General features: G+C 44.4%; 1 protein-coding gene across 4 annotated transcripts in view; it reads right to left on the bottom strand.

Annotated features, from left to right (window-relative positions):
- Positions 1 to 14,548, bottom strand: part of senp6a (SUMO specific peptidase 6a) — a 190,548-nt gene that overhangs the window by 146,540 nt on the left and 29,460 nt on the right. The gene's annotated exons all lie outside the window — the stretch shown is intronic.

Below are 14,548 nucleotides of genomic sequence, written 5' to 3'. Positions count from 1 at the left end.
GAGTTCAAACAAAAGCAACCAACCACTTCCTTTCTCTTCAATATAGAAAGCAGCTTAGGTAGGAAACACCATTCTATTGCATCAACTTTCTAATACATGTCTACTCATATTGAGAACTCGCTCTAAATTTATCTATAGAAAGCCAATATACTTCTTGTGCGGTCCACTTAATTCATCACCTCAGCTCATTCGGTCACCAGCAGTGACAGACCTGTAACCAACAGCACTTCATCCACGTGACGTATTGTCCTTTCCAGTTTGAGGGGGCAAAATCTAGAATTGTACAGCTAAGTGTGGATGGGGAGAGTTGACGCTTTCCGGTCCTTTCAGTGTGGTCGGCTTCAATTTGCATTATTGGGCTGGTGCAAATGATTGCCCTCAATTTTTTTTTTTGCACGTAGTACCTTTTAAATTTGCTGACAGCCGCACGTGTGGTATCTTACAGGGAGTATCATCATCATCGGCAGTCTCTTGGAATCGAGAAAGACCTGCTTCCACTTTCCTTAGGTGGCTGAACCACAGTCCCCGTCACAGGTGGGACAGATAGTTGTTGAGGGAAAGGGTGGGTGGGACAGGTTTGCCGCACGCTCTTTCTGCTGCCTGCGCTGAATTTCTGCATGCTCTCGGCGACGAGTCTGGAGGTGTTCAGTGCCTTCCCGGATGCACTTCCTCCACTTAGGGCGGTCCCCGGCCAGGGACTCCCAGGTGACGGTGGGGATGTTGCACTTTATCAGGGAGGCTTTGAGGGTGTCCTTGTAACGTTTCCTCTGCCCACCTTTGGCTTGTTTGCCGTGAAGGAGTTCAGAGTAGAGCGCTTGCTTTGGGAGTCTCGTGTCTGGCGTGCGGACAATGTGGCCTGCCCAGCGGAGCTGATCAGGCCAACATCCCAGAGGACTCTAATGTTGGTGCGTCTGTCCTCTCAGGGGATTTGTAGGAGCACCTTGTGAGCAGCCTTCCAGAGTGCTGTTCGGCTGCTCACACGCCCAGTTTAGAAGGAACATTGGTTGCAAGTTGATGAAAAAGTATGGAAATCTTCAGTATTACACTTTACAAAAAGCTCTCCCCATCTGCACCTTCATTCTGGATCAACCCAACTACTTCCCGAGTGCAACTGAAACCCAGACACAGCAACTCTCGACTGGTCTTTTTCCTCCTTCCACTGGCACTTACTCCTCATTTGATCAATATACACCGAATGTTAGTCTATGCCCCTCCTCTGGCCTCTTGTTTTCACTCAACCTCACCACGTAAAATTAGAAAATTAATTTCAACATATTAAAATGTAATACCTCACAATTAGCTAAGAAAAATAAGGAGGTCACATCTTACTTAGAAAATATGAATCTAAATGGGATAATGGAGCAAAGGAATCTGAGAGTACAAATACACAATCACTAAAAGTTGCGACACAGGTTAGCAAGTTCATAACAAAAGCAAACCAAGCACTAGGGTTTATTTCTAGAGGTATAGAATTGAAAGTAGAGACATTATGCTAAACTTGCATCAAATCTTGGTTAGACCAAGCTTGCAATACTTTTTGTAATGTAGTGACCAGAACTGCACAAAGGATAGAGACACTGGAGAGGGTGCAAAAAAAATTAAGGGATGATACCAAAACTGCAAGGCTATACCTATCAGAAAAGGTCTCTTTTCTCTTGACAAGAGAAGGCAGAGTGGTGACATAATATAGGTCTATAAAATTATGAAAGGTTGAGATAAAGTAGACAGTGTTTCCACTTGTGGGACAGAGCAAAACTAGAGGCCATCAATACAAGATAGTCACCAAGAAATCAAATCGGGAATTTGAGAAGAAAATTCTTTACCCAGATAGTGGTGAGAATCTGGACTCACTATCACGGAGTGGTTGAGGCAAATAGTATAGATGCATTTAAGGGGAAACTAGATAAGCAGGCAGAGACCGCATGGATTTATGAAAGGGAAGTCATGTTTGACAAATTTGCTGGAGTTCTTTGAGGATGTAACGAAGAGGGTGGATAAAGGGGAACCAGTGGATGCGGTGCATTTGGACTTCCAGAAGGCATTTGACAAGGTGCTACATAAAAGGTTATTGCACGAGATAAAAGATCATGGGGTTGGGGGTAATATATTAGCATGGATAGAAGATCGGCTAACTAAGAGAACAGAGAGTCGGGATAAATGGTTCATTCTCTGATTGGAAACCAGTAACTAGTGGGGTGCCGTAGGGATCAGTGCAGGGACCCCAACTATTTACAATCTATATTAACGGCTTGGAAGAAGGGACTGAGTGTAACGTAGCCAAGTTTGCTGACGATACAAAGGTGGGAGGAAAAGCAGTGTGTGAGGAGGACACAAAAGATCTGCAAAAGGATATAGACAGGCTAAGTGAGTGGGCAAAAATTTGGCAGATGGAGTATAATGTTGGAAAATGTGAGGTCATGCACTTTGACAGAAAAAAAAAATCAAAGAGCAAGTTATTATTTAAATAGAGAAAGATTGTAATGTGCCGCAGTACAGCGGGACCTGGGGCTACTTGTGCATGAAACACAAAAGGATAGTATGCAGGTACAGCAAGTGATCAGGAAGGCCAAAGGCATCTTGGCCTTTATTGCAAAGGGGATGGAGTATAAAAGCAGGGAAGTCTAGCTACAGCTATACAAGGTATTGGTGAGGCCAAACCTGGAATACTGCATGCAGTTTTGGTTTCCATATTTACAAAAGGATACACTTGCTTTGGAGGCAGTTCAGAGAAGGTTCACTCGGTTGTTTCTGGGGATGAGGGGGTTGACTTATGAGGAAAGGTTGAGTAGGTTGGGCCTCTACTCATTGGAATTCAGAAGAATGAGAGATGATCTTATCGAAACATATAAGATTATGAGGGGGCTTGACAGGGTGGATGCAGCGAGAATGTTTCCACTGATGGGGGAGACTAGAACTAGAGGGCATGATCTTAGAATAAGGGGCCACCCATTTAAAACTGAGATGAGGAGAAATTTCTTCCCTCAGAGGGTTGTAAATCTGTGGAATTCGCTGCCTCAGAGCTGTGGAAGCTGGGACATTAAATAAATTTAAGACAGAAATAGACAGTTTATTAAACGATAAGGGAATAAGGGGTTTATGGGGAGCAGGCAGGGAAGTGGAACTGAGTCCATGATCGGATCAGCCATGATCTTATTGAATGGGGGAGCAGGCTCGAGGGGCCGTATGGCCTACTCCTGTTCTTATGTTCTTATGTGAGGGAGAAGGGAATAGAGGGTAATGCAGATACCGGCTCAAGTGGAGGATAAACACCCGCATGGACTAGTGGAGCTGAATGGCTTGTTTCTGTGCTCGATGTAACTCATATAAACTCCCAACGCTTACCCCAAAGCCTTGCCATCATGCAAGGCACTGCCACTGGAGGTCACAATCACCAGTTCATCTCTGATGACTTCACCTCATTCACCATCTAACTTCTTCCTCTTTGTTACACTGTCATCTCCAACAACCTGCTTAAAAACTACCTTGCTATTGCCCGGTCGCTTTCTGCTCCTCAGCAACGCCATCCCCCAAGTATAACACCAACCTCTGAAATCACAAGTCAACGAGCAATAGACTGGAGTGAGTGACATGGCATCGGACTGTATCTCTCTTTTCCCCCCCCCATAGAATCTTGCAGCATAGGAGGATGTCATTTGGTTGGTCGTGCCTGTGCCGGCTCTTTGAAAGAGCTGTCCAATTTCGTCTATAACCCTGCAAATTACCCTCTTCAAGTATATATCCTGTTGAAAATGTCCATGGAATCGGCTTCCACCACACTTTCAGGTAATGCGTTCCAGATCATAACACTGAAAAATCTCTCATTTCCTTCTCGTTCTTTTGCCAATTATTTTAAATCTCTGACCTCCAGCTGCTGGAGAAAGCAGTTTCTCGCTAATTGCTCTATCAAAACCCCTCAACTGAGTGTCCACTTAACCTTCTCTGCTCCGAGGAGAACAATCCCAGCTTCTCCAGTCTCACCACATAACTGAAGTCCCTCATCCCTGGAATCATCCTGGTAAACCTCCTCTGTACCCTCTCCAAGGCCTTGACAGCCTTTCGAAAGTGTGATGCCCAGAATTTTACACAATAATCCAGCTGAGGCCTAACCAGTGATATGTAATGGTTAAGCCTGACTTCCTTGTTTTTGTAATCAATGCCCCTATTTACAAAGCCAAGTGTTCCATATGTTTTATTAACCGTCTTATCAACTTGCCCTGCCACCTACAAAGATTAGCAAATATACTCACACACACCTCCCCCATCACGCCAAAATAGCACCATTTAGCTTATACTGCCTCTCCATGTTGTTCCTCCCAAAGTACATCACTTCACACTTATTTGCTTTAAATTGCATCAGCAAAGGAGGAGCAAGACATTGATAAAGAAAGGGAAAATCGAATATGAGAGTAAACTAGTGAGAGACTTAAAAACAGACTGTAAAAGCTTCTATTAGGTATGTAAAAAGGAAAAGATTAGCTAAAGTAAATGTGGGTCCCTTACAGGCAGAGACAGGAGAAATTATAAATGAGGAATACGGAAATGAGAGAAATTAAACAAATACTTTGTGTCTGCCTTCACTGAAGACATGAAAAACCTCCCAGAAATAGTGGAGTACCAAGGGTCTAGCGAGAAGAAGAAAATGAAAGAAATTAGTATTAATTTTAAAAAAAAATAATGGGACTAAAAGCCAATAAATTCCCTGGACCCGATGACTTAAAACCCTAGGATGTAGAAGAGGTGGCTATAGAGATAGTGGATGCATTGGTTATCATCTTCCAAAATTCCATAGATTCTCGAATGGTTCCCACGGATTGGAAGGTAGCAAATGTAAACCCACTATGCAAGAAAGGAGGGAAGAGAGAAAATGGGGAACTACAAATCAGTTAGCCTGACATCAGTAGTCGGAAAAATGCAAGACTCTATTATTAAGGTCGTGGTAACAGGGCACTTAGAAAATAACAGGAGGATTGGGCAGAGTCAACACAAATTTATGAAAGGGAAATCAAGTTTGACAAATCTGTTGAGTTTTTTGAGGTTGTAACTGACAGAGTAGATAAGGGGGAACCAGTGGATGTGGTGTATTTGGATTTTCAGAAGGCATTCGATAAAGGTGTCACATAAGAGGTTATTAAACAAAACTAGGGCTCATGGGATTGGGGGTAACATACTAGCATGGATTGAGGATTGGTTAACGGACAGAAAACAGAGAGTTGGAATAAATAGGCCATTTTCGGGTTGGCAGGCTATAACTACTGGGGTTCCGCAAGGATCGGTGCTTGGGTCCCAGCTATTCACAATCTATATCAATAATTTGGATGAAGGGGCCAAATGTAATATATCCAAGTTTGCTGATGATACAAAGCTAGGTGGTAATGTAAGTTGTGAGGAGGATGCAAAGAGGCTTCAAGGGGATATAGACAGGTGAGTGGGCAAAAACATGGAAAATGGAATATGGCAAGTGGAGAAATGTGAAGTTATCCACTTTTTTAAAAAAAAAAGGAAAAATAGAAAAGCTGAGTATTTTTTTTAAATGGAGAGAGATTGGGAGTGTTGGTGTGCAGAGGGACCTGGGTATCCTTGTACCTGAATCATTGAAAATTAACATGCAGGTACAGCAAGCAATTAAGAAAGTAAATGGTATGTTGGCCTTTATTACAAGAGTATTTGAGTATAAAAGAGTAAAGACGTCTTACTGCAATTATATCGGGCCCTGGTAAGACCACACCTGGAGTATTGTGTACAGTTTTGGTCTCCTTACCTAAGGAAGGATATACTTGCCATTGAGGGAGTGCAGCGAAGATTCACCAGACTGATTCCTGGGATGGGGGGGGGGGGGGGGGGATTGTCCTATGAGGAGAGATTGAATAGACAAGGCCTATATTCTCTCGAGTTTAGAAGAATGAGAGGTGATCTCATTGAAACATACAGAATTCTTACAGGACTTGGTAGGGTAGATGCAGGGAGGAGGTTTCCCCTGGCTGGGATGTCTAGAACCAGGGGTCACAGTCTCAGAATAAAGGGTCGGCCATTTAGGACTGAGATGGGGAGAAACCTCTTCACTCAGAGGGTGGTGAATCTTTGGAATTCTCCACCCCAGAGGGCTGTGGAGGCTCAGTCGTGGAGTATATTCAAGACAGAGATCGATAGATTTTTGGATATTCAGGGAATCAAGGGATGTGGGGGATAGGGCAGGAAAGTGGAGTTGAGGTCGAAGATCAGCCATGATCCCATTGAATGGCGGAGCAGGATTGAGGGGCTGAAGGGCCTACTCCTGCACCTATTCCCCAAGTTCTTATACAAATGTGAGCTATTGTTGACATCGGAGTGAAAATGCTGAAGTTGTGCCCATCGTTTACTATAGCACACCACCCTGATCTGTGGAGCAGATATTGGTGCGCACACACTTAGGAGCATCAAGTACCTGTCCTATGATCTTTTAACTCTACCTCCAGATCAGAACTACTGGAGAAACAGTCAGTTACTGTGTTACATGGCTGTCTTATTTCCCAGCATCCATGTTAAAAGTCTTGCATATAGTGTGCATTTCCTGCAAGTGTCGCACTTACTTCCCATCACACTGAAGATGTCAGTTTACAGATGCTGCCTGAGTATTTCCAAACTTTTCTGTTTATATTCCATGGGAGAACTGCTGGTTTAATGCACATTACCTTTTTTCATTGTGAACTGAATGTTTTTACAAAAAGACATTTGTTGACGAGGTTTCACAATGTACTGTATTACACAACATTCAGTTGTAGCTATCGCACATTTTTCACATCCAATAGGAAGATTAGCAGAGAAAAGTGGTCATGCATGAAGTAATATTTGCCTCACGTTGAAAAGACAAGACCAGTTTTCTCATCCTGTTTTCTCTTATTGTGACCATGAATTCAATGACTTACCAATTCCCTCATTTATAAAAATGGCGCATCAAGACTTGGATTTATATAGCGCCTTTCATGACCACCAGACGTCTCAAAGCGCTTTACAGCAAATTAAGTAATTTTGGAGTGCAGTCACTGTTGTAATGTAGGAAACATGGCAGCCAAGTTGCACACAAGCATGCTCTCACAAACAGCAATGTGATAATAACCAGATAACCTGTTTTTTTTATGATGTTGATTGAGGGATAAATATTGGCCAGGACACCAGGGATAACTCTCCTGCTGCTCTTTGAAATAGTGCCATGGGATTTTTTATGTACACTTGCGAGAGCAGGCGGGGCCTCGGTTTAACATCTCAGCTGAAAGACGGCGCTCCCTCAGCACTGCGCTGGAGTGTCAGCCTAGATTCATGTGCTCAAGTTTCTGGAATGGGACTTGAACCCACAACTTTCTGACTCAGGAGGAGAGAGTGTGAGCCACGGCTGACACATACAGAAATGATCACAAGAGAATTAGAGCAAAGGGCAGAGGAAGGTCATTCGGCCCATCTTAAATCATCCATCCAGTGAGAGCCAAATGCCCATCCCCCAATTGTAGCATCCAATTGTTTAAATGATTTGAGTGTTATTTCCTCCATTACGCATCTGGATGTTTATTCCACATGTTGATCAAAGTATGTGAAGTAGAATTTCCTGATTTCGGTCCTAAAGTTGTCTTTCACTATCTTGAGCCTGGTCCTCTAGTTTTATCTCCCAGTTTAATTTGAAGTAATATTCCAAGTTAAACTTTGTCCAAAACTGTAACAATCTGATGTACCTCTCTATATGGTCACTTCTCAAGTCACCTCCTCCCTCCTCCAGGCTAAGAGCCCAAGTTTCTCCAATCGTTCCTCATCACTCAGTCCCCTGATACTGTGGATCAGCCTCTTGCTTTTTCCCTGCAGTGCGGCCAGCGTTTCACTATCTCCCCGTTTCTTAGCAACCAGAAATGGATGCAGTACTCGAGGCTTGATCTGACCAGCACACTGTACAACTTGATGGCTATCTCCTCTGAATTATACAAAAGCAAAGTACTGCGGATGCTAGAAATCTCTAATAAAAACAGAAAAAGCTGGACAGGCAGCATCTGTGGAAAGAGAAACAGAGTTAATGTTTCAGGTCGATGACCTTTTGCCAGTTCTGACGAAAGCTCCTCTGAATTATATTGTACTGTTTTGCTCTGGCTAAGTACTTCAACGTCCCATTGCCTCTGGATTGCTGCGCTGAACTAGTTGGACGTTAGATGCAGGAAGAATGTTCCCAATGTTGGGGAAGTCCAGAATCAGAGGTCACAGTCTAAGGATAAGGGGTAAGCCATTTAGGACCGAGATGCGGAGGAACTTCTTCACCCAGAGAGTGGTGAACCTGTGGAATTCTCTACCACAGAAAGTTGTTGAGGCCAATTCACTAAATATATTCAAAAAGGAGTTAGATGAGGTCCTTACTACTAGGGGGATCAAGGGGTATGGCGAGAAAGCAGGAATGGGGTACTGAAGTTGAATGTTCAGCCATGAACTCATTGAATGGCGGTGCAGGCTAGAAGGGCCGAATGGCCTACTCCTGCACCTATTTTCTATGTTTCTATGTTTAGCGCTGAGTCTACCAAGAGGGAGGCTTTGAGGGTGTCTTTGTAACATTTCCTCTGCCCACCTTTGGCTCGTTTGTCGTGAAGGAGTTCAGAGTAGAGCGCTTACTTTGGGAACCTAGTGTCTGGCATGCAAATAACGTGCGTCAACTGTGGCTCAGTGGGTAGCACTCTTGCCTGTGTCAGAAGGTTGTGGGTTCAAGTCCCACTCCAGGAAACTTGAACTCATAAATCTAGGCTGACACTCCAGTGCAGTGCTGAGGGACTGCTGCACTATCGGAGGTGCTGTCTTTCAGATGAGACGTTAAACCGAGGCCCCGTCTGCCCTGATAAAGTGCAACATCCCCACTGACACCTGGGAGTCCCTGGCCAAAGACCGCGCTAAGTGGAGGAAGTGCATCCGGGAGGGCGCTGAGCACCTCGAGTCTCGTCGCCGAGAGCATGCAGAAATCAAGCGCAGGCAGCAGAAAGAGCGTGCGGCAAACCAGTCCCACCCACCCCTTCCCTCAACGACTATCTGTCCCACCTGTGACAGGGACTGTGGTTCTCGTATTGGACTGTTCAGCCACCTAAGGACTCATTTTTAAAAGAGTGGAAACAAGTCTTCCTCGATTCCGAGGGACTGCCTATGATGATGATCAAGAGTCCCTAGGTCTTTTAACTTCATCCTCATCTATTTCAATACCATTCATGAAGTGGGAGTTTTGCCTATTTTTCTTTATATGTTGTACTTTATATTTGTCTGCATTAAACATCATCCAGTGTTCTGCCCACTTACATATTTTATCCAACTCACTCCATAATTTTGGAGCTCTCTCTTCAGACTCCGCTGCCCCTCCTAGTTTGGCATGTTTTGCAAATCTGACCACTTTGCATTAAGTATTTGAATCCAAGTCATTTATGCAAATTAGAAAAGGGTTCCAGCACTGATCCCCAAGGCACCCCATTCAATCATAACTCCTCTAATGAACATGCATGGCTTCCTCCACTTCAGCCAATTCCGTAACCATGCCCAAGGTTTACCCCGAATTCCTATACAACTTTGAGTTTAGATACTATGGGCCCAAATGTCGCCACCATTTGGCTCCAAATTTTGTGAGGTATCAGTTTGATGGAGCCAACTTAACTTTGCAAGTTTCGTCAAGGGTATAATGCCATCCTTAACAGGTAATGGCCGATTTTTTTTTTTAAGTTAAGATTTTTATGACGTAACTAGAGGTCAAACCCATATCACCATTTTTGCAAGTTTTGCCAATAAGGATTTTTCAAAAACGGCGCTGGGGACCACTGGGGCCCGCCTTGAAAAACCTTACATTACCAAATCGGAGACAGTTAGAAATTGGCGTTACAGACGACATCTTGTTTATCTCCCTCAGCCGGACACAGGAGCTCAGCACTGGGTTTCCAAAGTAGCTCGGGGGGAGGGCGGGCGGGGGGGTGGAAGCCAAGCCGGAGAGGGGCGGCTGTAGCGGGGACCTTTCGGTCGGGGATGGGGGCGGCAGCATAAGAACATAAGAGAAGGAGTAGGCCACCTGGCCCCTCGAGCCTGCTCTGCCATTTAAGATCATGGCTGATTGATCATGGACTCAGCTCCACTTCCCTGCCCGCTCCCCATAACCCTTTATTCCATTATCGATCAAAAATCTGTCTATCTCCACTTTAAATATATTCAATGACCCAGCCTCCAGACTCTCTGGGGCAGAGAATTCCACAGATTTACAACCCTCCGAGAGAAGAAATTCCTCCTCATCTCAGTTTTAAATGGGCGCCCCTTATTCTGAGACTTTGTCCCCTAGTTTTAGTTTCCCCTAAGAGTGCAAATATCCTCTCTGCATCCACCTCATTATCTTATATGTTTCGATAAGATCACCGCTCATTCTTCTGAATTGGAATGAGCATAGGCCCAACCTGCTCAACCTATCTTTAAAAGTCAACCCCCTCATCTCCAGAATCAACCTAGTGAACCTTCTCTGAACAGCCTCCAATGCAAGTATATCCTTCCTTAAAATACACCAGTGCAGCCTTCGACCACCTGAGGAAAAGAATGTTTGAAGACCAGGCCCTCAAAACTGCCACCAAGCTCATGGTCTACAGGGCTGTAGTAATACACACCCTCCTGTATGGCTCAGAGACATGGACCATGTACAGTAGACATCTCAAGTCGCTGGAAATATACCAACGATGTCTCCACAAGGTCCTACAAATCCCCTGGGAGAGCGTCAGCAACAGCACAAACATCAGCGTCCTTGTCCAGGCTAACATCCCCAGCATTGAAGCACTGACCACACTCGATCAGCTCCGCTGGGCAGGCCACATAGTTCGCATGCCAGACACGAAACTCCCAAAGCAAGTGCTCTACTCGGAACTCCTTCACAGCAAACAAGCCAAACAGTGGCCAGCGGAAACGGTACAAGGACACCCTCAAAGCCTCCCTGATAAAGTGCGACATCCCCACGGACACCTGGGAGTCCCTGGCCAAAGACCGCCCTAAGTGGAGGAAGTGCATCCGAGAGGATGTTGAGCCTCAACGCCGAGTGCATGCAGAAATCAAGCGCAGGCAGCGGAAAGAGTGTGCGGCAAGCCAGTCCCACCCACCTCTTCCCTCAACGACTATCTGTCCCACCTGTGACAAAGTCTATGGCTCTCGTATTGGACTGTTCAGCCACCAAAGAACTCACTTCAAGAGTGGAAGCAAGTCTTCCTCGATTCCGAGGGATTGCCTATGATGATCCTTCCTTAAATACGGAGATCAAAATTGTACGCAGCACTCTAGGTGTGGCCTCACCAGTACCCTGTACAGTTGTAGCAGGACTTCCCTGCTTTTATACTCTATCCCACTTGCAATAAAGACCAACATTCCATTTGCCTTCCTGATTACTTGCTGTACCTGCATACTTCACTTTTTGTGTTTCATGCACAAGGACCCCCAGGTCCCTCTGTACTCCAGCACTTTGCAATTTTTCACCATTTAAATTATAATTTGCTTTTCTATTTTTTCTGCCAAAGTGGATAACCTCACACTTTCTCACATTATACTCCATCTGTCAAATCTGTATCCAATCACTTAGCCTGTCTATATCCCTTTGCAGATTTTTGTGTCCTCCTCACAATTTGCTTTCCCACCCATCTTTGTATCATCAGCAAACTTGGGCTATATTACACTCGGTCCCTTCATCCAAGTCATTAATATAGATTGTAAATAGTCGAGGCCCCGCACTGATCCCTGCGGCAGCCCACTAGTTACTGTTTGCCAACCTGAAAATGACCCATTTATCCCGACTCTCTGTTTTCTGTTAGTTAGCCAATCCTCTATCCTTGCTAAAATATTACCCCCAACCCCGTGAATTTTTATCTTGTGCAGTAACCTCTTATGTGGCATCTTATCGAATGCCTTCTGGAAATCTAAATACAACACATCCACTTGTTTCCCCTTATCCACCCTGCTCGTTACATCCTCAAAGAACTCCAGCAAATTTGTAAAGCATGATTTCCCCCTTCATAAAATCATGCTCACTCTGCTTAATAGAATTATGCTTTTCCAAATGTCCCACTACTGCTTCCTTAATAATGGAAACCAGCATTTTCCCAACGACAGATGTTAGGCTAACTAGTTTATAGTTTCCTGCTTTTTGTCTGCCTCCTTTTTGAAATAGGAACATTACATTTGCGGTTTTCCAAACCGTTGGGACCGCCCTAGAATCCAGGGAATTTTGGTAGATCACAACCAATGCATCCACTATCTCCGCAGCGGGAACCTTTTAGCCGGTGATAGGAACCCCCGTTGCAGCCCCTTTCAGCTGGGGATAGGGGCAGAAAATGCTCAGCTAGTCGGCACGGGAAAAAAATCAGCATGTGTTAGCTACAGGGAAAGGTGTACAATTATAGGTTATCCTGGAAACCTAAATGCTTGGGCATGCGCAGAACGGGGCCTCAGTTTTTCGGCGCCATCAATTAGCTCCACCCACAGAAGCGAAGGTCTTTCTGCGCAACGCCAAATTCAAAGAGAAAAATGGCAAAACTTGAGATTGTTTTTGGCACTACTTTGGCTTAAAAAATTAAAATCGGCCGTTAATCTTAAAATAACGCCAAAAACAGGCGATGTGGAATTTTGGGCCCTGTGTCATGGGGCTTGCCGTGGTCCATTTGGGATGTTACTTTAACAACAAACGATGTGAGGAGGTTGATCAGGAATGATATTCCCCTCAAGTCCATGCTGACTGATGTTAACTGTTGTAGAGGATCCACAAATTTACTCCTGATAACGGATTGCATTACTTTACACAGAATGCAGGCCTGGTCACTGTATCTGCAATCGTCCATGGAAGGCTTGGCCCCCTTTTTGAATACGGGGATCACATTATCCTGTTTCCAATCATCTGGTGTCTCCTCAATGACTCCCTCATAATGACTGCCAGTACATCATAAATCTCCTCAATAATCTTTCAGTCTGGGTTAATTACCATCTCTCCCTGGGGTTTTATTTGCTTCGAGCTCAATGAGCCGGTCTAGATCCACCAGCTGAGTTATAACAAAGTCACTGATTTTACTCGGGATGTCTTTGCTTGCTTATGGTTTCTCTCCTGACTACTTGGGTATTCATTAATATTTATTATTTTGTGCTCATCTTCTGTTTCGAGCTCAGGTCACTGATGCCTGCGCGTTCCCCAGATCACAAGAGGCCCAGGGGGGATGACTGTGCCTCCCAGTTATTAACAATGCGACCTGCTGATTGACTGAATTGTTAATGGTTAACTACAGGAGGCAGTGGAGACATTGGCCAGCTTCGATCAGCTGATACGTTTAACATTCGATCGCGTCATACTCCGCTCCAAAGTCTTGGTTCCATTTATGCTTTGACCAATGGCTCTATGTTGCAAGCGAGATGCTGATTGGATGCAGCCGTATGTAAAAAAAAAGTACCGAACTGCCCAAAATAGTCAGCGTGCAAGTTTAAGCGTCGCCTTTGTAACTGATACCTATGGTCATAGAAAATGGTTAGTGCCTTTCCCCAATATTTCCCCAGGGTAAGCATGGACTGTGTAAGTGGTGGGGCCTGTATTGAGCACAAGCAAGATCCTTGTCTAAAGAGCAGCAGAAAATAGGAACCACCCACTGGTATTATCAGTCAGTTACAAAGTAGCACTGGCAGGGTGTGGCACCCGCCACAATGACTGCACGCTCATCGGCTATTGGTGAATTTACAAAGATGCAAACACTTCTTAAAATGGAACGAACCATGATGAACCAAAGCATTCATGCTAGGATTTTTTTAAATCCATTTTTTCTTTTATAATGAAATTCCAACCTAGATATATTAAAAAACATGCATCAAATGTCAGGAACCGCTAACACTTCCTCCATTTGAAACCGTTCCTGGTTATCTGCTGTTTTCTAGGCAAGCAATCCCTACCTTTTTTTTTTAAAAAAAAAAGCAATATGAATTTTTCAAATTACATTTTTGATTAGCTCCATTCTCCAGTTTGTTACTTACTCCAAATGATGAGTTTTGCAAGTGTAAATGGAATGAAACATTGGTAATTTTTTGGATGTTTTGAAAGTGGCAAAGATACATTTCTGCTCCAAATCTTCAGGCAAATGTAACAGCATAAACTCATAATTTTCCCTGCAATTGAGAGACAAGTAAAATAGATCCTGTCCCCCGTCCTTAGTTCTTTGACAGCACTGAGACAGCCAAGAGTCTTGAGCACATAATCCTGTCCGACAGCCTAATGCAGTATTGACCAATGTTGCCGTTAAGCTGCAGGGCTGCGTAGTGCTCTGGAGGAATCGTGCTGACCATTGCCGACTTCACAATGGAAAACCGCGCCGGCGTGGAAATTTGAATGGGCTGTGCAGCCCGTTAAAGGGGCGGCTCACCCAAAATAAAATTAAGAGGGAACATTGGTACTGAGGGAGTCATCATCATCTCATAGGCAGTCCCTCGGAATCGAGGAAGACTTGCTTCCACTCTTAAAATGAGTTGTGAGGTGGCTGAACAGTCCAATACGAGAACCACAATCCCTGTCACAGGTGGGACAGAT

This window comes from Pristiophorus japonicus, chromosome 9, assembly GCF_044704955.1.
Source record: "Pristiophorus japonicus isolate sPriJap1 chromosome 9, sPriJap1.hap1, whole genome shotgun sequence".
NCBI classification, from domain to species: Eukaryota; Metazoa; Chordata; class Chondrichthyes; family Pristiophoridae; genus Pristiophorus; species Pristiophorus japonicus.
Note: the sequence above shows the minus strand (reverse complement) of the source record. Positions and strands in the feature narration are given on the sequence as shown.